This window comes from Schistocerca piceifrons, chromosome 1, assembly GCF_021461385.2.
Source record: "Schistocerca piceifrons isolate TAMUIC-IGC-003096 chromosome 1, iqSchPice1.1, whole genome shotgun sequence".
In the NCBI taxonomy this organism is placed as follows: Eukaryota; Metazoa; Arthropoda; class Insecta; order Orthoptera; family Acrididae; genus Schistocerca; species Schistocerca piceifrons.
This window is the reverse complement of record NC_060138.1, coordinates 1,032,637,931-1,032,661,663: the sequence shown is the minus strand read 5'-3', so window position 1 is coordinate 1,032,661,663 and position 23,733 is coordinate 1,032,637,931. Positions and strand designations below refer to the sequence as shown.

General features: G+C 44.0%; 2 pseudogenes; one reads left to right on the top strand and one right to left on the bottom strand.

Annotated features, from left to right (window-relative positions):
• Positions 1-19,449: 19,449 nt before the first annotated feature.
• LOC124727031 lies at positions 19,450-19,567 on the bottom strand (annotated as a pseudogene).
• Positions 19,568-21,208: 1,641 nt separating this feature from the next.
• Positions 21,209-21,326, top strand: LOC124724303 (annotated as a pseudogene).
• The last annotated feature ends 2,407 nt before the right edge of the window (positions 21,327-23,733 follow it).

Sequence of the window (23,733 nt, the reverse complement as noted above, 5' to 3'; positions counted from 1 at the left end):
GCTGAACGGCTTTGCTACTATATCATTGCCACCCAGTCTTGTTTGAGCTGCAATTAACTATGATATCGTGGTGGAGAAGCTAAAATTCCAGAAGGGGAGTTGTTTCCTTGTGGATCCAGGGAAGTACAAGGAATATTAAATGTAGCGGCAAGTTTCTTCTGTGACCTAAAGTGTTTGGTGTAGCTAAATTGTATTGGAGCGCTGTCCTTTTCCAGATGGTAAATTCAGTAATTTGTTTGTGAAGTTCCATATCGAATCGTACTGTCCGTTTAAGCAAGCTAATGTTTCAGAGTTCACTGGCGGCGCCTCCACTTTGACATTGGCTATCACTCACGTAACTCGTCAAACAATGGGACTTGCATTTGTGAATGTCTTGTCACCCTGGGGGGGTTGGCCTTACTGTCGAAAATCACCAACTCTAAGAAGTCGTAGACTTACATAAGTTTAAGGTTTTGTTTGCTGTCTGACCTAATGTTACGGACCACGGTGGCGTCCAGGAAGAATGATGGTAGGAATCTTATGATTGCATTTTATGAAATATTATTTGTAATTGTTACTACCTTTAACATTGTGAGCTGTTTTATATAACCGTGCTGCCGAGAGGTTTTAGAAGAGAAGTGGCACTCTTTATGACAGCGATTCGATGGGGCATTATTTAGCTGTTGGGCTCATTAAATTTTGAATTTAACCTAATGTCAGTTGGTACACCCCCTATTGTATATGATAATAATTTTGGGAAACTATTTGTAAATTTCTTAGCGCAATTTGAACTTCGAGTGGCAGATGGTTATTACGAGGGTAATCCCAAAAGTAAGGCCTCCTATTTTTTTTATAAGTACAAAGACCTGTTTATTTCTACAGTGGTTTACATCAGTTTACAGCTTGAATATTTAGCTATTTTTCGACATAATCACCATTTCTGTCGACGCATTTTTGTAGACACTGTGGCAGTTTTTGTATGCCTATATCATATCAGCTCGCCGCCATTCTGTTCAGAAAGTTATGAACTGGCGTGATTGTTGCTTGGTCTCAGGTGTAAAGTGGTATGCCCAGGTTTCGTCACCCGTGACAATTGAGTCCAGAAAGTTGTCCTGTTCGGCTGCAGTGCTGTGAAGAAATGCGCTGGAAGCATCAACTCGTTGCCGCATGTGGTCCTCAGTCAGCATGCGTGGCACCCATCTCGCGCACATCTTCCGGTACTTCAATGTTTCCGTTAAAATTCTGTGATCGGTGCTTCGGGAAACCTCAGGAACAAACGTGCAGAGACCACCCAGGGTGATCCGCCGATCTTCACGCATGCTTTGCTCAATCTTCAACACTGTCTCCTCAGAAATTGACGGTCTCCCGCTCATTTGTTCGTTGTGAATTTCGCTCTGACCAGCTGCAAACTCTCACACCACTTACGAACATTTTTGATATCCATGCACGACTCACCTGAACTTCCGTCAATTGACGATGGATTTCAACCGGCGCAGTGCCCTTTGCATTCAAAAACCGAATAACTGCGCGCAATTCGCACTTGGCGATAATATCCAACGGGAGCTCGATTCTCAACGGCTGCCAAGCCAGGACTGAGCGCCTTAGCGCGGCGTGCGCATGTTTACACACAGCGCGTGAAGCACTCTTCATAACAGTGTGACCAACTGCCACACAAATAGAGTTCTGTACTTACAAAAATAGGAGACCTTACTTTTGTGATTACCCTCGTATATTACAGTCGTGGCTGAGCTGTGCGGAATATACTAAGTCCAGTCACATTATCCCGCGTCCGGCCATCCTGATTTAGGTTTTCCGTGATTTCCCTAAATCGCTCCAGGCAAATGCCGGGATGGTTCCTTTCAAAGGGCACGGCCGACTTCCTTCCCCTTCCTTCCTTAATCCGATGAGACTGATGACCTCGCTGTCTGGTCTCCTTCCCCAAAAACAACCAACAGTCACATTAATGTGACCACCGCCGATATCAGACGTCAACGTGCAATAACCACTCACAGACTGCAGATGACAGCACTAGCAATGGAAGGTAAATGAAGCGTGTCGGTGTGGTGCGGAAAACAGTGCATTCGTTGTCGTAAAGCGGAAACGGAGCGATTTATCTGACGTTCAGAAGGGCATGTTCATTGGCTTCGGGTCAAGGTTCAAATGGCTCTGAGCACTATGGGACTTAACTTCTATGGTCATCAGTCCCCTAGAACTTAGAACTAATTAAACCTAACTAACCTAAGGACATCACACACATCCATGCCCGAAGCAGGATTCGAACCTGCGACCGTAGCAGTCGCGCGGTTCCAGACTGTAGCGCCTAGAACCGCTCGGTCACTCCGGCCGCGTCGGGTCAAGGGTGGAGTATTTCCCAAACAGCAAAGCTTGTAAACCGGCCGCCGTGCTTAAAGTGCAGCGTGCACGGCAGAATGCGTCTATCCAAAACCGGCACCGAGGCAGTTATGGTATACCACGGGCCATAGATGAGAAGGGTGAATGATGACTGCGGAGACGTACACGGACGAACAGACGTGCAACTGCTGAGCGATCAACCGCCCAGATGAAACTAGTGGCTACCAACAGTGGCTCCACAACGCTCGTTCAGCGAACGTTGCTCCGTATGGGCCTCCGCAGCAGGTGCATGGTTCATACACTCATACTGACTGCTGTTCATTGGCGACGACGGCTGGAATTCGCACGGCCATACCGCAACTGGGCGTCCACTGAGAGGCGACAGGTGGCCTTCCAGGCTGGAGGAGGAAGTGTTATCGCCTGGGGAGTGTTTTCGAAAATGGCTCTAAGCACTATGGGACTTAACATCTGAGGTCAGCAGTCCCCTAGACTTAGAACTACTTAAACCTAACCATCCCAAGGACATCACACACATCTATTCCCGAGCCAGGATTCGAACCTGCGACCGTAGCAGCAGCGCGGTTCCGGACTGAAGCGCCTAGAACCGCACGGTCACAGCGGCTGGCGAAGTGTTTTCGTGGCATTCCCTTGGTGATCTCGTCATTCTGGAAGGCATAGTCAATCAAGTATGCATCTATCCTTGAGGTATCACGTGCGCCTCTCCACCGTGCGACAGCATCTACCAACAAGACAATGCAACATGTTACACAGCTCGTAGAGGTACGTGCGTGGCCCGAAGAGCATCAGGACGAGTTTACCGTATTCCTATGGTCGTCAATCTCTTCCAATTAAAACCCAATCGTGAATCTGTGGGACAATCTCGATAGGCTGTTCACATCATGGATCCTCTACCAAGAAATATTGCGTAGCTAGCTGCAGCACTTGTGCTGGCATGGCTCCACATCCCTGCCGGTACTTTTCAGAACCTCACTGACTCTTTCCCTGCACGTCCGCGCTGCAAAATATTGCCATTCAGGCTTTCGACAGCTGGTCACATTAATGTGACTGACCGTGTAATAGTTACAGATACAAACTGGTATGACAGGAATTGTAATCGTTGTTTGATGAATGCTAACATTTGTTATTTTTCAGATGACTATAGTTACGTCCTTACGTAATCTGTTACAATGAGCTCAACAGAAATAAAGCATTCACGTTTGTGTCCTGTGCGTGCACTCCTCTAACTAGCTTCCAACGCAGTTTGTTTCTTTGAGGTATTTATACAAATTCCGTGCCGATTTCTTTGTCAGAAGAGCTTGGTTCCGCAAAACCATTTTCTTAACTAATCGTATGTTTTTAACTGTAAATTTTTGGTTGGTTTCTTGGACAGATCTATTTCACCTACATCTACATTGATACTCTGCAAATCACATTCAAGTGCCTGGCAGAGGGTTCATCGAACCACCTTCACAATTCTCTATTATTCCAATCTCGTATAGCGCGCGGAAAGAATGAACACCTATATCATTCCGTACGAGCTCTGATTTCCCTTATTCTATCGTGGTGATCATTCCTCCCTATGTAGGTCAGTGTCAACAAAATATTTTCGCATTCGGAGGAGAAAGTTGGTGATTGGAATTTCGTGAGAAGATTCCGTCGCAACGAAAAACACCTTTCTTTTAATGATGTCCAGCCCAAATCCTGTATCATGTCAGTGACACTCTCTCCCATATTTCGCGATATTACAAAACGTGCTGCCTTTACAGAAATACGGTATAGATCTGAAATCCCTTGTCAACAGCATTCAACACTTCATGTGAATAAAGAGCTAGTTGTGTTTCACAGGAACGATGTTTTCTAAACCCATGTTGACTGTGTGTCAATATACCGTTTTCTTCCAGGTAATTCATAATGTTTGAACACAATATATGTTCCAAAATCCTGCTGCATATCGACGTTAACGATATGGGCCTGTAATTTAGTGGATTACTCCTGCTACCTTCCTTGAATATTGCTGTGACCTGTGCAACTTTCCAGTCTTTGGGTACGGATCTTTCGTCGAGTGAACGGTTGTATATGATTGTTAAGTATGGAGCTACAGCATCAACCTACTCTGAAAGGAACCTAATTGGTATACAGTCCTGACCAGAAGATCTGCTTTTATTAAGTTGTTTAAGTTGCTTCATTACTCTGAACATATTTACTTCTACGTTACTCATGTTGGCAGCTGTCCTCGATTCGAATTCTGGAGTATTTACGTCATCTTCTTTTGTGAAGGCGTTTCGGAAGACTGTGTTTAGTAACTCTGCTTTGGCAGCACTGTCTTCAAAAGTATCTCCATTGCTATCGGGCAGAGAAGGCATTGATTGTTTCTTGCCACTAACGTACTTCACATATGACCAGAATATCTTTGGATTTTCTGCCAGATTTCGAGACAAAGTTTCGTTGTGGAAACTGTTATAAGCACCTCGCATTGATGTCCGCGATAAATTTCGAGCTTGTGTAAAAGATCGCCAATCTTGGGGATTTTGCGTCTGTTTAAATTTGGCATGTCTGTTTCGTTGTTTCTGCAACAGTGTTCTAACCCGTTTTGTGTATCAAGGAGGATCAGCTCCGTCGTTTGTTAATTTGGTATAAATCTCTCAATTGCTGCCGATACTATTTCTTTGAATTGAAGCCACATGTGGTCTACACTTATATTATTAATTTGGAATGAGTGGAGATTGACTCTCGGGAAGGCGTCAAGTGAATTTTTATCTGCTTTTTTGAATAGGTATATTTTTCACTTATTTTTTGAGGATTACAATATTAAATCTCGCTACGCAACCCTGTGTTCAGTAATCCCTGAATCGGTTTTGATACTCGTTATTAAGTCAGGATAATTTGTTGCTAAGAGGTCAAGTGTATTTTCACAACCGTTTACTATTCGCGTGGGCCCATGAACTAACTGCTCGAAATAATTTTCATAGATTGCGTTTAGTACACTTTCGGATGATATTTTATGCGCACCTCCGGAATTGAACATGTATTTTCGCCAATATATCGAGAATAAGTTAAAGTCACCACCAACTATTATCGTATGAGTCGGGTACGTGTTTGAAATCAAACTCAAGTTTTCTTTGAACCTTTCAGCAACTGTATCATCTGCATTGGGAGGTCGGTAAAAGGATTCAGTTATTATTTTACTCCGGTTGCCAACAATGGCCTCTGCTGATACTAACTCACAGGAAGTATCTACTACAATTTCGCGACAAGTTAAACTACTTCTGACAGCAACAAACACGCCACCGATAAATCTCGTTTCAAAAAAAATTTTACTAACCAGTTGCATGTTTTTAAGTAATAAATGCCTTAAGTTGTCATTCTGCAACGTTATTCACTTATACCTATCTCCACAAAAAACCTGTGGTACGCGAGCAATTGTCGAATCCAGCCACGAGAAGTGCTGTCGCATTGCATTCCAAAGATGGACTAACACCCTATCGACAGGTGGTCACAATGTTTGGACTTATAACTTTATTACTGTTACAACTACGGCTACTCGTAAAACAGAAAAGAACTCATCAAATGTCTGATTTTTAATACGACATCTGTTATTTCAGATAGATATCCTAACTCCTACATGTTTGCAGCAATAACAGGGCACTCACGCGCGTTGCGACTCGTCTCGGCTCGAGCTGCGTATTTAATTTCCATTTAGACGGGCGCTGTGGGACGAGTGCTGTGCTTGCGCTGAGGGCGCAGCGGTCGCCTCTTCCTCCTGTGTGGGAGGGCGGGGGAGGTACGAGAGGGAGGTGGGAGTGGCGGTAATTTAGTAAATGGTCCGCGCCCCAAATTGGGGACTCGCCTCCCGGACGGCGGTGGCGCCGGCGCTCAAGTGGCCCACGGCTGAGCTCACGATTTTTGTCACAATTTTAGCCGCCTTCACTGCGTGTAGAATCCTCCATTTCCGATGCTGAACGACGCCATCACACGCGACAGCTGAAAGTAGACCGTACGTCAGCTCCTGCAGCGGCAGCAGTTCGGTCGACTTTAAATGCCGTTCCGCGATGGCCATTCTTTACACGCGTAAAGTACCAGACGAATAGACATGTGTCAGCAAGATAAGAAAAGAGAGGAAATTCTACGCCTCTTTCTTTTACTTAGCGTGGAACGAACGCCCTGTCTATGTTAATTCTTTTTTCTTAATTATTATATCAATTCACCAGAAAGGGGCGGGCTGGCAGCAAATGAAACCGCTCTCCAGTCGAAGATCACACAAACTGAAAAGTTGGTTTAAAATACGTAAGAACTGATGACAATAAATGATGATCCTTTTAAAAGCACATTACTGAAAAAAATTACGATTTCTACATAAAAAGAATGATACTAAGCCGGCCGCTATGGCCGAATGCGAAAATATTTTGTTGACACCGACCTACATAGGGCGGAACGATCACCACGATAAAATAAGGGAAATCAGAGCTCCTACGGGAAGATATAGGTGTTCATTCTTTCCGCGTGCTATACGAGATTAGTTCAAATGGCTCTGAGCACTATGGGACTTAACATCTGAGGTCATCAGTCCCCTAGAACTTAGAACTATTTAAACCTAACTAACCTGAGGACATCACACACATCCATGCCCGAGGCAGGATTCGAACCTGCGACCGTAGCGGTCGCGCGGTTCCAGACTGAAGCGCCTAGAACCGCTCGGCCACATCGGCCGGCTATACGAGATTTGAATTAAAGAGAATTGCGAAGGTGGTTCGATGACCCCTCTGCCAGGCAATTAAATGTGATTTGCAGAGTATCCACGTAGATGTAGATGTGGGCGCTTCAGTGCGGAACCACGCTGCTGTTACAGTCGCAGGTTCGAATCCTGCCTCGGGCAGGAATGTGTGTGATGCCCTTAGGTTAGTTAGGTTTAAGTAGTTCTATGTCTAGGGGACTGAAGACCTCAGATGTTAAGTCCCATAGTGCTCAGAGCCATTTGAACCATTTCGATGATACTAAATGAAGTTTTTTTTTTTAAAAAAAAAGTAACTTTGGTAGACAAATACGAAGTTTTTAAAAACTTTATAGAAAAAGCGTTCGACCATGTAAAATAGTGCAAGATATTCGATATCCTGAGGAAAAGTAGGAGTAAGTTAAAGGGAAAGAGAGGTAATATACAATATTTATAAGAATCAAGAGGTAACAATAAGAATGGAAGACTACGAACGAAGCGCATGGACTAAAAACTCTATAAAACAGGGACATAGTCTTTCTCCCCTGCTGTTCAATCTATATGAGGATGAAGCAATGACGGAAGTAGTAGAAATGGTTCAAGAGTGGGATCAAAATACACAAAAGGTATCAATGTTAAGATTCGGTAATGACATTGCTATTCTCAATGAAAAAGAAAAAGTACAGGACGTGTCGAATGGAATGGACAGTATAATGAGTATAGAACATGGACTGTGAGCAAATCGGAAAATGACAGAAGAAATAAGAAGTAACAGAAACGAGAACAGCGAGAAGTTTAAGATCAGGATTGGTGATCACGAATTAGATGCGGTTGAGGGATTCTGCTACCTAGGCAGCAAAATAACCCATGACGGACAGAGCAAGGAGGATATAAAAAACAGACTAGCACTGGCAAAAAGAGCATTCCTGGGCTAGAGATATCTACTAGTATCATACACAGCTCTTGAGGAAGAAATTTCTGAGACAGTACGTTTGGAGCACACCATTTTATGGTAGTGAGATATGGACTGTGGGAAAACTGGAACAGACGAGGATAGAAGATTTTGAGATGTGTTGATACAAACGAATGTTGAAAATTAGTTGGGCTCATAAGGTAAGGAATGATGATGTTCAGCGTGGAAAGGAGTATATGGTAAACATGGACAACAAGAAGGGACAGGATAACAGGACATCTGTTAAGACATCAGGGAATAACTTCCATTGTTCTAAAGGGAGTTGCAGAGAGTAAAAAATTTGAGGGACACAGAGACTGGGATATGCCCAGCAAATAATTTAGGATGTAATTTGCAAGTCCCACTCTCAGATGAAAATGTTGGCACAGGAGAAGAATCGTGGCGAGTTCCATCAAAATGGGTCTGAGCACTATGAGACTTAACTTCTGTGGTCATCAATCCCCTAGAACTTAGATCTAATTAAACCTAACTAACCTAAGGACATCACACACATCCATGCCCGAGGCAGGATTCGAACCTGCGATCGTAGCGGTCGTGCGGTTCCAGACTGTAGCGCCTAGAACCGCTCGGCCACTCCGGCCGGCGCGGGTTCCATCCAACCAGTCACAAGGCTGATGAGTAAAAAAAAAAAAAAGAAAAAAAAGAGGGTGATTTTGTATTAGAGTTAAAATATTATCACTGATGATAACGTGAATGATGCTGTGGTGTAGTGGTAGTATTCATAATAATAACTCACTATGAATCTGCACAATGCAAAATTCGTGCCAAGAGCAATACCAAACTGATACTGTTCTGTCGATATCGTCGCCACCGATACCCGCCACCTTCCTAATTGGGGAGTGCTGGAGTGTGATGTAACTGACCGTGATCGCGTATGCCTAGTGAAAAATTACAAAGAATAAGGCTACCGCTACTGAAGAAAAGTAGAAGCGGTTAGTAGGAGGGAAGAATCTATTCTAAACCTAATCTAAATACTGATGATAATTTTGGAATGGGTGGAATGTAGTGCAATCGCTCATGAACATACAGGGGAAGAATGGGTACCCCATAATATTTAATACAAAAAATACTGGTAATACAAGAAATACTGAGTAGCTGAAAAGAGGATAATTAAACGGTGGACAGCCAACTAGGGGACTAAATCTCCAGAGTCTTAAGAAAGGCAATGGCAAAGAAATGTAAGCAAATAATCATTGGCGTGGCAACAGAAGATTGTCAAGCTTTTCCACAACACAACAGTTCACGACAAAATAAATGAATCAGAAAGCACTGAGTTCGCAGTTACTTATTCTGAAAAAGTAAAATTTGAAAGTAGAGTTAAATGAAGTTACTGGTTAAATGAGGGGCGCTATTTAAAATTTCGTGCTGTAAAAACCTGACACTAGCAATGAAAGGAAGGTGTTGATTCAACCAGTAATTAGTCTGCAAGTGCGTAACGAAGAAGTAAAGTGATTAGCAACTAGTGGCAGTGATTTATGTGCTGTGAGTAAAAGTTGGTTAGAATCGCAGACAGATAGAAAGGAACTTGTAATAATACCAGTAATGGGGGTGCAGATAATTGTAGCTACAGGAAAAGTTAAAAAACCTGTTAAACATGAAGTTCTGTTGCCAGTAAAAATAAATGGTGTGCAAGTACTCCATAACTTCTTTATAATTCCTGTTCTATGTATAAAAATGCTAACTGGCGTAGAGTTCTTTAACCAGTACAAAGGGAGATTAAATTTTAATGAAAATGTAGTAAGCTTTGAAATAAATAGGAATGATGTGTTGTACCGTTTCTCCGAAAAAATAATTTGACCAAAGAAGAAGTAGCCAGTATACGAATTAGGTATTGTAGAAGGATGGAAGATTTAGAGGGCTACAATAAGTATGGGGATGATGTTGGGGGGGGGGGGGGGGTGGACCCTGAGGAAATGAAGGTGGTACAAGAAAAAATAGAACTGAAAAGAAACATTAGTCCAGAGTTAGATGTGAGCTAAGCTTGGAGGCCCCGATCGCGTTATGTCGTTCTTTTTAGTTCTGATCACATTTGGAGCACATAAAGATACCTAGAACAATAGTGTCTCCCGCCAAGTACCAGGCCCTGGTGAGAAATTTCGCCTGAGGCTATGCAACCAACATTACATAACTGTCGTGTATTTTCTTCAAGACAATTCTCAGCCGCATTCTGCAGGGTCTATGAAGATGCTCCTACATCTTTTTCAGTTGGAAATGTTTGATTACCCACAATACAGCCCGTAATGGTGTCCCTCCGAGTTTCATCTCTGCCCACATGAACCGCTGGCTATGAAGACAACATTTTGGCACAGACAACGAGCTGTAGGCCAGCGTAGAGAATTGGCGGAAAGCACTGGCGGCTGGCTTCCATAACGAGGGTATTGGAAAGTTGGTACAGCGCTACGACAAACGTCTAAGTCGGATCGGTGGCTATGGAAATAAGTAGCTGTTGCAAATAAAACAGTTTTGACTTTCACTGTGTTTTCCATTTCGCGACCTATCGTTCCTTACTTTCAGAGTAGTCCTCGTAAATCTGTTAGTTATTGTTCAGTGCTGCATTTTGTAGAACATTGTGTCGCACAGTTTGCGAATTTCTTGACGGAAAAATTAGAGGAGCACCGCGTCTGCATTCAATTTTGCGTGAAATTCAATAAAACTTTTACAGAGACACACCAAATGATGCAGGAATCCTACAGTGATGAGTGCTTAAGCCGTACTCAGTGTTACGAGTGGTTCACGTGACTTACAAGTGACTAGACGGAAATTAAAGATGACCCTCGTTCATGACGCCCTTTGACGTCTACCGACGACGCTCATGTCAGGAACGTCAACAAACTCGTGAGGGCCAATCGAAGACTGACTGTCCGAGAGCTTGCAGAAGAATGTAACATTTCAGTTGGATCATGTCATGAAATCCCGACACAGCATCTTGAAATGCATCTTGTTGCCCCCAAGTTCGTCCCAGCTCATGAGTCAAGACCAGAAAGACCTACGCCTCGCAGTGTAGAGCTTTTGGAAGTTTTCATTGACTTTGAATGATTGGTTCATCATGAATTCGTGCTATAGACACAAATTGTTAATCGACGGTACTATCGAGACGAGTTGCGACGTCTGCGAGAATATGTGAGAAAGAAACGAACTGAAATATTCCGAGACAGTTCATGGCTCATGCATCACGATAAAGCACCCGAACATTCATCCCAGTTGGTGCGCGACTATTGTACATTTTTATTTCCAGCGTTTAAAACCGCGTTGAAAGGACGAAGAGTTGCAACGATAGTCGAAATAAAAGAAAATTCGCAGACTACGCTTCGTGCGCTCCAGCAAGACTTCTCCCGGAAGTAGAAACGGCATTGGGAGTGGCGTATCAATTGTGGAAGAGAGTATTTCCAAGGAGACCATGCACAATAAGTAAAAGGTAAGCGTAGAAAAATTTTGTGGACGAAGTTCCGGAATTTTATGAACAGACCTCGTACACCAGAAGATGTAACTTAAAAGTTGCAAAACTAGTAGTGTGAGTCTCTAATGGACTTCAATAAACATCAGCTATTGCGGTCTGTTGGACATTTCACACAGTGGTAATACCTGTATGTTAACACCTGTCTTATGCTATATGAATGGTCAATCAATTATTTGTAATTACTTTAGCTGTGGCTGTCCTAGCTTGAATATTATCTGTAATTTACAAGCAGTTTAGACATACAGTTTCACCATGGCGGCTGCGAATAAACTTCGAATCTGAGTCTGTAATATCGCTCCCGAAAACATTTCTACAATCACAAAAGAAATACCTTTTCAGTACTCTTGCAAACATAGTCGCGCGAGATAAAAGCTGTTTGTAAGTCACTTGAATTTGCAGTAGTCTAGCGTAGGGACGGACTCAGAACACCACCTGTCCTGAAGCGACTGCAAAATGTGAACAAAGACCCAGTATTTTACACGTGAAATCCGCATGAAAACGACAACGCCAGAAAGAGACGATTTCATCTGATCTGAATGTTATCATACATCACAGTTGTATAAAGGCAGCTAAATAGCTCGCAGCTTGCAGCGGTCTCCCCATTGCAACGAAGGTTGCTGGTTGGATGCGCCCAAGTCAAATGCACAGCGAACGCCTGAAGGACTGCTCGCTACAGTGTGTGCCGGCTACGGCGAGCACGAGACGATAGTGGCTTTGTGGTTCAAAGCACAGAGGGACTGCGTTCTCAGTTGCCGGCGCCGGTCAAAGCTCTAACGTTGATAAACCAGTACTTCTTTGTTTTTGGCAAGAGTGAATCCCTCTCGCAGTCAGAGGTGGCTCGTTACTGATTGTTATCAACAAGTGACATGCCGAGCGCGATGCAGTTCTGCGATGCATGGAAAGCGCTCGTTACGAAACGGACAGCTTTCAGCATTAAAACATTAAAATCGAAAGAAACCTATCCTAATTGTCACCATAAGAGGTGCCAAGGTACAGTGTTTACCAAAACAACTTCGTTACTAAATCTAGGGTAAAAAAGTAAAGTTCTGCGTTCTGGTTCTTCATGGGCCAACTGGGCCCAATCCGTAAATTTGGATCTTCTGGCAAACACACCATTTACGGCGCTCCTTACGGTAACCAACGTTAGCTCGGCCGCCATATTGACGCGATGGTAGAACATTGAGATGAGCCAGTGCGTGTGGAAAGTGAACTGCCTTATTTCGGGAATCGTTTAATTTTCCTTTGCAATTCGTTTAGCCAAATATAAATTAAAACTGTCAATTGCGTGTTTAGCATTTAACAGCACGAATCGAAGTAACAGGAGCTAATGTAGAGATAGGCAGCAAAAATATGAAATGGGACAAATCGTTTCGAACTACGACGACCTACATCTGTCCATATCACTTTGAAGAGAAATATATGTACGATACACACAAAAGAAAGGATGAACCTGCGTCCATAAAGAGAACTTTCGAAAGTATGGTCATTAGCACTCTTAATGAGTCATCAGTAGCATATAGTAAGTCTGTAATTTGCTAATTGGGTCTAAGGCCTCCATCCATCCCATCCAATCACTTGTTGCCCAGCCTGGGGCAGCAGTTGAAATAGCAAAACGAAAGCCGAAGTTTTAAATTTCAAATTCAAGAAACCGTTCACGCAGGAGAATCGTACAGATATACGAGGCGTGTTCCGAAAGTAAGATCGGTCGCGAAATGGAAACCACAGTGAAAATCGAAAGTGATTTGAAACTTCCTGGCAGATTAAAACTGTGTGCCGGACCGAGACTCGAAATCGGGACCTTTGCCTTTCGCGGGCAAGTGCTCTACCAACTGCGCTACCCAAGCACGACTCACACCCCGTCCTCACAGCTTTACTTCTGCCAGTACCTGGTCTCCTACCTTCCAAACTTTACAGAAGCTCTCCTGCGAACCTTGCAGAACTAGCACTCCTGAAAGAAAGGATATTGCGGAGACATGGCTTAGCCACAGCCTGGGAGATGTTTCCAGAATGAGACTTTCACTCTGCAGCGGAGTGTGCGCTGATATGAAACTTCCTGGCAGATTATAAAACTGTGTGCCGGACCGAGACTCGAACTCGGGACCTTTGCCTTTCGCGGGCAAGTGCTCTACCAACTGAGCTGAGTCTCGGTCCGGCACATAGTTTTAATCTGCCAGGAAGTTTCATATCAGCGCACACTCCGCTGCAGAGTGAAAAACTCGTTCTCGAAAGTGTTTTATTTGCAATAGTTAGCCACACCTTCCAGCAACGTCTCAACATAGTCGCCGCTCCGTTTGAGACATCTGTCTTAGCGTTGTACCAACTTTCCAATACCCTCGTCATAGAAGGCAGCCGCCTCCACTTTTCGCCGATTCTCTACACTTATCTGTAATTCGTTGTCTGTGCCAAAACGTTGACCTCATAGCCACCAGTTCATGTCAGCAGAGATGAAAATCAGAGGTAGCAAAGTCCGGGCTGTATGGAGGTCAATCAAACACTTCCCATCGAAAACGCTGCAGGGGCGTCCTCATTTCCTCTTGCAGAGTGCGGCCGAGAACTGTCATGAAGAAGGAAATGCATGACAGTTATGTTGTATGGGCTTCATCGAATGAGAAGAAATCTCTCACGGGCACTCATTCCTGGCGGGAGACACTGTTTCCTAGGCATCTTTACGTGCTTACTGTGCGCTCAGAACCGAAAAGACAGACGTGATGCGCCTCAAACCACGCGGCGACTCCGCGCGGCACTGTGATGTTTCGGGAAATCAAATGGGAATTCCGGAGGGAAGACGACATTCTTTTTGAGGAACCCTATTGACGAAATTCAGAGAATTTCCATTTGAACCTAACTGCAGAACGATTGTACTGCCTTTAACATACAATGAGCGCAGGGGTCATGAAGATAAGATACGAGAAATTAGGGCTCTTACAGAGGCATAAAGACAGTCGTTTTTCCCTCGCTATGTTTGCGAGTGGAACAGGAATGAAAATGACTAGTGGTGTTGCGGGGGAACTCTCCTTCACGCGCCTTACGGTGGATAGTGGCGTGTCTGTAGATGTAGATGCAGATGTAATTTAATAATTGTACCGCTTTTTAATTAGCTAATTAGGTAATTAGTAATTAGGACATTGGGCGAGTTTTGACCTTCCCAGTGGCGCCTGGACGATAGACACACATGCGGGGACCCCCAAACGGTTGCTACTATACCAGACTTCATTTCATTCCTCGGTGCCGGCCGAAGTGGCCGTGCGGTTAAAGGCGCTGCAGTCTGGAACCGCAAGACCGCTACGGTCGCAGGTTCGAATCCTGCCTCGGGCATGGATGTTTGTGATGTCCTTAGGTTAGTTAGGTTTAACTAGTTCTAAGTTCTAGGGGACTAATGACCACAGCAGTTGAGTCCCATAGTGCTTAGAGCCATTTGAACCATTTTGAACCATTCCTCGGTGCTTGCAGTTATTACGTCATTAGCTCTATGGAAGTGGGGGAGCCCAGTCTCCTGCAAACGGATTAAATAAAGAATACGCTTCAATGTATTATTGACACTGATCCGAATTTCATGTCGTGAGGGCCTTCCTCTCCAGCACAGACTGCGCCTTTTTCCTGCTAATTTTTTGTGGGAGGGGTGGGACGAAGGAACGAGGAGTGGGGGGTGGGACGTTCTCTGGGGATAGCACTGTGTACTAGCTCAGTCGATCCCCCCATGTGAAAGGGAGTCCATACACGAAAATTTTCCAACAAGACAACACCTCCAATCTTCATCAGTGTAATGACGTAATTAGGACATTTAGTTGCTGGATGTGAGTTTTTCCCACCAAATAAAAAGATCCAACCACTGAAAATCGAGTTTTATAAATAAACAGCATATCCTTTGCTATGTAACTGACAATGACTCCAATTTCGTCTAATGAGATCCTTGTTCTCCACCGCAGACTGAGTCCTTTTCCCACCAATTTTCAGATGATGGAGGGGTAGTGGATGTAGCGAGGGGACGGCTGGAGGTTTACCAGAGGTTGAGGGAGCAATTAATTCATCAGTTTAATTAATTATTCAATTAATTTAAGATAAAAAATGTATTTGTGTCGGCTAAGGAGAGGGATGAGGGGTTGGGGGAGAAGGAGGTAGAGGGGGAGGGGTGGGCGGTTTCTCAGAACGATGTATTATTCCCAGAGAGTAATAATTCAATGCTCATGGGAAACTTGATTGATTTTTGACCCTGTCCCCCTCCCCTTAAACTGTTGTTCTGCTGAAAGTGGAGCAAAGGATGTTAGTTGCATTTTTGTGGGGGTCACCATCCAATGTGTCAAGGAAGGTGTGGGCAGAATTTCCTAACAGTTTGGCTGTGGTAATAGGAATGGCACTAGCCTTAGAAGAGATAGACACAGTGGCCTGAATCTGTGATAAAAAGGGAGTTTTTATCCTCTGGCAACAAATGTTACAATTGTGATCTATCAGGCCACATACAGTGAGACTGCCAAAAGCCACAGTGTAGGTCTTGTAGAAAAACTTGGACATTGGGAGCACGATTTTTGGCAAAAAAGGGGGCAGTTAGGAAGGTATGGAATGAGAATAGCTAACTCTTAAACAGCTATTGGGGTCCCAAGGTTACTGAGAGGCACTCTCAGTAAATTTTAACACAACTGAAATTTATGCGGACGTGGAATTTTGCTTAACTGCAGTAGTGGGTAGAAAGGAACACAAGTTTTTGTTGGACACAGATACATACATGTCTATGGCAAGTTTTGACCTTATGGGAAAAAAGCAGTTTAACCCATCATCACATGAGTTATGTGGAAGGCACGGTAATGACACACATTCACTGGGATCATTGATATTGAGTTTTCAGGTCAGGGCAAAATATTTCCCATTATTTATGGAAGTTTTGCCTCATATCAGTGATGGCTACTGAATGATCTTAGGATTAAATTTCCAATATAATCACTATGCTAAAACTGCCCTTGGACAATGTGTGCTTGCCCCTGATTGTATGCAACCCACACTAACCTACCTCACCATTTATGACCATCCTATCCAGCTAACTAATACACTAAAATGTCTTGTACTACCAACTGACAGGCAGCTAACGTGGAAATCTCACCTGTTAATCATCTAACAGTAAGCCCACAATAAACTAAAACTACTGACTGACGGAAACAGGGGATTGTACCCCCCCCACAGTCTTCTACATCCCATACTTTGTTATACGAATATTGCATATATCTCTGCCCCACCCAAGTTCTATCAGTCCCTCCAGATCCTGGAGTGCCATTATCTCTGCCTCTGTGTAACTTCCCCAACAATGATACTGTACAATCTCATCAAATTCCCGCCTCTTCTGACTCAAACTGAACACATCCGCCGGTCGGGGTGGCCGAGCGGCTCTAGGCGCTACAGTCTGGAACCGCGCGACTGCTATGGTCGCAGGTTCGAATCCTGCCTGGGGCATGGATGTGCGTGATGTCCTTAGGTTAGTTAGGTTTAAGTAGTTCTAAGTTCTAGGGGACTGATGACCTCAGAAGTTAAGCCCCATAGTGCTGAGAGCCATTTGAACCATTTTTTGAACATCTCCAATCCAAACCATCCGCAAACTCGACTCCAATAATCCTATTATTTCTGCTCTGCTTTCCAATCCTCATACGCTGGTACACCTTTACCAACACATCCCACCAACCCTCCACCTACACATCCTCCACATAGCCGGCCGTGATGGCCGAGCGGTTCTAGGCGCTCAGTCCGGAACCGCGCGCCTGCTACGGTCGCAGGTTCGCATCCTGCCTCGGGCATGGATGTGTGTGATGTCCTTAGGTTAGTTAGGTTTAAGTAGTTCTAAGTTCTAGGGGACTGGTGACCTCAGAAGTTAAGCCCCATAGTGCTCAGAGCCATTTTTCTAGGGGACTGATGACCACAGATGTTAAGTCCCATAGTGTTCAGAGCCATTTGAACCATTTTGAATCCTCCACGTACTCTCCCAAAGTAACTTCAACCGTGTCCCCTTTCTAGATCACGAACTCTGCCCTGACATTCCACCTCATCCAGGCTTTCTCTTCCGCTCCTCCCCACGTTTCCTTGACCCCATTTTTCCCCATCTGCCTTTCTTTTCTCTCCTCACCTTTTCTGAACAGCTATTAGCGTCACCGTTTCCCCCCTCTACTCCACCCCTTCCTACGCCATCGCTGCTAAGCACCAGTTTTCCATCCTTATACCACAACATTCCCATTCTCCCCACCTCCCAAAGCTTTTCCACTTCAACAACTGATTCCCCATACCACGGCAGGTCCCTCCAGTTTCTAGTGATAGGAAAGTGATTCTTTCAAATGTCAGTGTTTTGGAAACATGTTTTAATAGTTTTAAATGTGCGCTTCCTGTGTTTCATTTTACCTTTCGTTATTACTGTTTTTTACTACCAGTACAAAAAGACATCTATCGAATATCTAAAAACTTCCGTTTTATTTTTCATCTTTAAAAAGTTTTTAATTCAGTGTAAATATCTCCACCATCTGTTTCTTGTTCTTTTCCGTCTAATTTAATTTTTTATTGTCAGTTGGCTGAAGAGTGGGTTGCCTGTACCACTGACAGGCCACCCCAGGGCGCGGGAGGATCAAATAACAATAACTGAAGGAAAAAGACGCATCGTCAGTTTCGAGACTCAGTCTGAGGCTAACCGGACGATACGCAGCCGAAATATCAGTTAAAGAAAGAGTATTTGCGTGGTTACATGCCCGAAATATAGTGAACAGAATGTGCAACCAGCAGATGAGCACCGGAAGATGGTAGCAGGCTGCCGCAGATATGTGTCGTGTCGAACTAAATACTCATATTAAAAAGTGACTGAATCATGAAAGTGTATTGCTTAGAAAATTCTCAAAAAAATTGCAGACCATGTGACACCGAAAATGCAGATAAAATACCTTTTGCACTATCCAAAATTTTTCAGCGTGTAATATCCGATCATAACTTGTTCTGAATATGGAAGCTTCATTAGAGAAACTGTAGTTTATATGTAATGACTGTAATATTGTATTTATTACTGGCTCTATATAATTGATTCCAATCATAATGTAAATATTGAAAACTGTGTTAATAGCCAAGGGAGCTTTATTTTAATGTATCGATAGCAACGACGAGATAGCAGAACTGTGCCGCTGTTTATCTTTTCGTATCGAGAGTCTATGTCGCGCAGAGAGGAAGCTTGAGTGATGAAAGAATGCGGAAGTGTTTTGTGGGGCGCTCCCGTAGACGCGGTGTGCAGCTATGATCGCGCCAGTGTATGCGCCGCACCTGATCCGTTATACCTCAGGTATTGAGAGCACGTTAGTAGTGGACGGGCGGAGGAAGCTGCGGTTCCAACTATTGCCTGTTCCATAATTATCCGTGGCTCTGGAGATGACTCGGGGTGCTGAACTAGCAGCAGCAGCAACAGCTGCAGCTCAACATTGTCGTCGGCTACATTCTTCGTCGTCCGCACAGCTACGACATCGTAAGAATGTTGAGTGAAAAAAAGTATAACCTTGTAGAGGCATTTCCCGGCGCGATTTCTTTCACAGAGTATAACTAACTTGAATAATAATCTGCAATAGTTAAAATTTGTAGGCCACCTGTGTTGTCATGGTCCTCAGACATTATTGCCAGGCAGGGTCCGTTTTCCTTTCAGTGCAATCACTGGGTGTCGTAAGAACATAAGCTTCAGTCTAAATTTTCTGGCTCATTAACTGTTCAATCTTGTATTGCTTAACAGAGGCTTAACTAATTTTCGATTTTGAGTGTTAACTTTACTAACTTCAAAAGCACTCCGTCTTCAGGCCACAAGTGGCCCATCGGGACCATCCGACCACCATGTCATCCTCAGCTGTGGACACAGATAGGAGGGGCGTGTGGTCAGCACACCCCTCGCCCGTTCGTTATGATGGTTTTCTTTGACCGGAGCCATTACTGTTCGGTCGAGTAGCTCTTCAATTGGCATTACGAGGCTGAGTGCACCCCGAAAAATGGCAACAGCGCATGGCGGACCGGATGGTCACCCATCCAAGTGCCGGCCACGCCCGACAGCGCTTAACTTCGGTGATCTGACGGGAACCGGTGTATCCACTGCGGCAAGGCCGTTACCTTAATAACTTAAAGTAATTAAAATTTCACTGGCAAAACTAATAACTAAAGATACAGCACAAATAGAGAGTGCACAATTTCATTTACTCTGTATTTAGCTTAGCAAGTGACTTCTGCTGGCGTGATATGTGTTTTATTGTTGTTATACTAAAAATGGCTCTCAGCACTATGGGACTTAACATCTGAGGTCATCAGTCCCCTAGACTTAGAACTACCTAAACCTAACTAATCTATGGACACCACACACATCCATGCTCGAGGCAGTATTCGAACCTGCGACGGTAGCAGCAACGCGGTTCCGGACTGAAGCGCCTAGAACCACGCGGCCACAGTGGCCGGCGTTATACTAAAGGTAAAATCAGTTGCCCATTTGCTTAGAATAAATTCAATTGAGTCTTTCAATAATCAAAAGTAAATTGCTTGCCTGTTTCTAAATTTTGCATTATGTTACACTGTCGAGCTTTTTCTATCTATAAGTATAGAAAACGAGGCATGAAATAACTGTAAAATCTTGAACAATACTCTCGGCTGCACTGCAGTTTAAGGGCATGAATTTTGGCGTTCATTATTGTCTTCAATACTGACATTTATGCCAAGGAAAGTGTTGTGATCCTTTCTGAAACAATATTGTGATTTATTTATATTCACTTTTGTTACTATCATTTGAAAATACCTTAGTCCTTTATCAAATATCATTTCGCAGATGCAGTTTAGTGAACCAAAAGTTATATCTGTCAGTTCATGTTCTGTAAAGTACTTTTAATAAGAGAGTAGTTCCGTAACTCATCAGAGAAGGCAGTTATGTTACAAGTTCCGAAGGTCGCTTTGTAATATTCAATGGCTAATCGGACCAGTAAATTTAAAGGAGTAATTTTATTTGTATTTGAATAATTTCATAAATTTGGTTAAAAAAGAAAGTAGCGCTCTCTGTCTTGCTCATTTCATTCTTGATCTGAGGTAAAGTGGTTTTATTTTAAGGAAAGTTTTAGTGATGATTTCAAAGTTAAATTCTAAAAGCTGTTTTCAATATTTGTCCAGGGTCCGATTTCTTTTCAATCATGTTACCCATTTTCAGAAGGAAAGTGCTTTAAGTAAATTTATACTGGTCCACGGCCCAAATAAAAGCAGTGGCACTGTTTTTAGTCGAAAATACCACGTTATCAAAACGATAACTAAGGTAAGAAGTGAAGTGCTAGTGAAAAGTGACTGATTCTTTGTAGCACGACCCCAAAGAAATCCACTAAGCGCTTCGGATAACATCGTTAGCCTTTGTAATATTCGAGCATATATTAAAACACTGTTAACTTTTATTCAAAATTAATATCAATGAAAAAATTCTCAAATGAGTTCAGTTTAAGCAAAAATGTTTCTCATAAGCGTCATAGTGAAACTTAATTAGTCTTTTAGAGAACATAGCTTACAGTATAGTAACAGCTGGAGGTCGTGGTAAGAGCACATAATAAGTTCATAGACTCGACTAGTCACTCGTGGAGTATCAGGTAAAGAGCTCAAGAATTTGGAGAAAAAATATAGTATGGTCGTTACTGGGTACGGCCACATTCCCTCGCCATCCTTCCCCATGCTACGAGGGTAGTCTATTAAGCAAAGCACACTTTTTTCTGAAAGCAGGATGCTTTTATACGCCAACGGCCTTGCCGCAGTGGCAACACCGGTTCCCGTCAGATCACCGAAGTTAAGCGCTGTCGGGCTTGTCTAGCACTTGGATGGGTGACCATCCGGTCTGCCGAGCGCTGTTGGCAAGCGGGGTGCAGTCAGCTCTTTTGAGGCAAACTGAGGAGCTACTTGATTGAGAAGTAGCGGCCCCGGTCTCGGACACTGACATACGGTCGGGAGAGCGGTGTGCTGACCACATGCCCCTCCATATCCGCATCCAGTGACGCCTGTGGGCTGAGGATGACACTGCGGCCGATCGGTACCGTTGGCCCTTCATGGGCTGTTCGGGAGAAGTTTTTCTTTTTTTTTAGTTTTAGGATGCTTTTATTCAGTATTCCAGTATACCGTATCATTCTCCACTCTTCTGTCAACAAAACCGTATTTTTAAAAATAATTTCCGTTCAATGCGACGACCTTACGCCACCTTACTGGGAGGGCGCACACGCCCGCGTGACACCACTCTTCTGGTCGACGATCGAGTCAGTGTCTTGCTACAGCGATGATCGCCCAATCATCCACGTACGACTTCCTCCTTTGGTCCAGGTGGGAGTCGGAAGGTGCGACATCCGGTCTACAGATTGGATGAGTAAGAGCAGTTCAATGACGTTTCTTGGACTCTCTCGGGTGCTCATATTTGTGTCAGGCCTTGCGCTGTCATGGTGAAGTTTGTTTGTACAGCCCCTTCAGAATCCCAGAAGACCGACCCCATGATTTGCCCAGCTGAAGGTGCAGCTTTAAACTTTTTCTTCGGAGGAGAGATGGTGTTGTACCACTCCATGGATAGGTGCTTTGTTTCCGGTTCCAAGTGATGAATCCATGTTTCACCACCCGTAATGATGTTCGACAAAAAATTATAGCGACCAGCCTCGTAATGCCCAATAAATTTCCTGTAGTTGGTCCTTCCTTGCTCTTTATGATCTCCTGTTAGGCGGCAAAGAACCCAATAAGGGGACTACTTTGTCAGCACTACCAACAGAGACGTCTAGTTGTGCAGCGAGATGCTTGTTTGTAATCCCTCGATTACCTCGAATGAGAGTATCCGCACGTTCCAACACTGCAAGAGTCACAGCCGTGTGCGGCCGGCCTCGTCCAACGATTCATCGTCCTGTTGTTCGCTGCCAGGGCTCCGTAGAAATCCTGCAAGCCCGTATGAGTATCTGTGATGCTCTGGTTTTCCTCGAAAAGAAACTCAATGACAGCTCTCTGTTAGGAACGCAGCACCGTTACAGGCGCCATTTTGATGGCTACACACAGCGCCGCCACATATCGGAACATCGTGATACAATAAGGGCTGAAGCGCAAATATTCCACGATGTCCCGCAACAAATTCCGCATGTCTTCAGCCGAAACTTTGCGAGAAAAAAATCTGTTGCATTATATAATGAAAGCCCCTTGTACCTCGTGTACCTCCTCGAATGAAGTGACCATCGAAGGGAAATTTTAATATCCCTTCTTTCTTTCCATGTCCACCCCAGGTAGCTGAGTGGTCAGCGCGACAGAATGTCAATCCTAAGGACCCGGTCAGAGATTTTCTCCTCTCAGGGACTGGTTGTTGTATTGTCCTAATCAACATCATTTCATCCCCATCTACATATACACTCCGCTAGCCACCAAGCTGTGTGTTTGTGTGGCGAAGGGCACAATTCGCACCAAAGTCATATTTCCCCCCTCTATTCCACTTGAGGATCGCGCGAGGGGAAAACGACTGTCTGAACGCCTCAGTACGAGCTCTAATTTCCTTTACCTTAGAATGGTGATCATTGCTCGATTTGAAAGTTGGTGGTAATAATATATGCTCTACGTCCTCGGCGAAGATCGGATTACGGAATTTAGTGAGCAGTCCCTTCCGTTTAGCGCGCCGTCTATCTGCAAGTGTGTCCCACTTCAGACTTTCTATGAGATTTGTAACGCTCTCGCGATGGCTACATGTACCAGTCAAGAATCTTGACGCTCTTCTTTGGACCTTCTCAATCTCTTGAATCAGACCAAACTGGTAAGGTTCCCATACAGACGAACAACACTCCAAGACTGGACGAACTAAGGCATTGTAAGCTATTTCCTTTGTTGAAGGACTGCATCGCTTCAGGTTTCTACCAATAAACCGCAATCTAGAGTTCGCCTCGCCCATTACTTGTGTAATCTGATCATTCTATTTCAGATTATTTCGAATAGTCACACCCAGATATTTGACGGATGTTAACGCTTCCAGAGACTGTGTAAGTGGGCTGTTTAGGTTTTCTTATTGGTAACGCCACGTAGCGCTCTGTATGAAAATCACTGGCTGTGCTGTGTGGCTAGTTTGCATTGTTGGAATCTGCTATTGTAGTGTTGGGCTGTTGGCTGCTAACAGCGCGTAGCGTTGCGCAGTTGGAGGTGAGGCGCCAGCAGTGGTGGATGTGGGGAAGGAAATGGCGGAATTTTGAAATTTGTAAGACTGGATGTCATGAACTGCTATGTATATTATGACTTTTCAACACTACTAAGGTAAATACA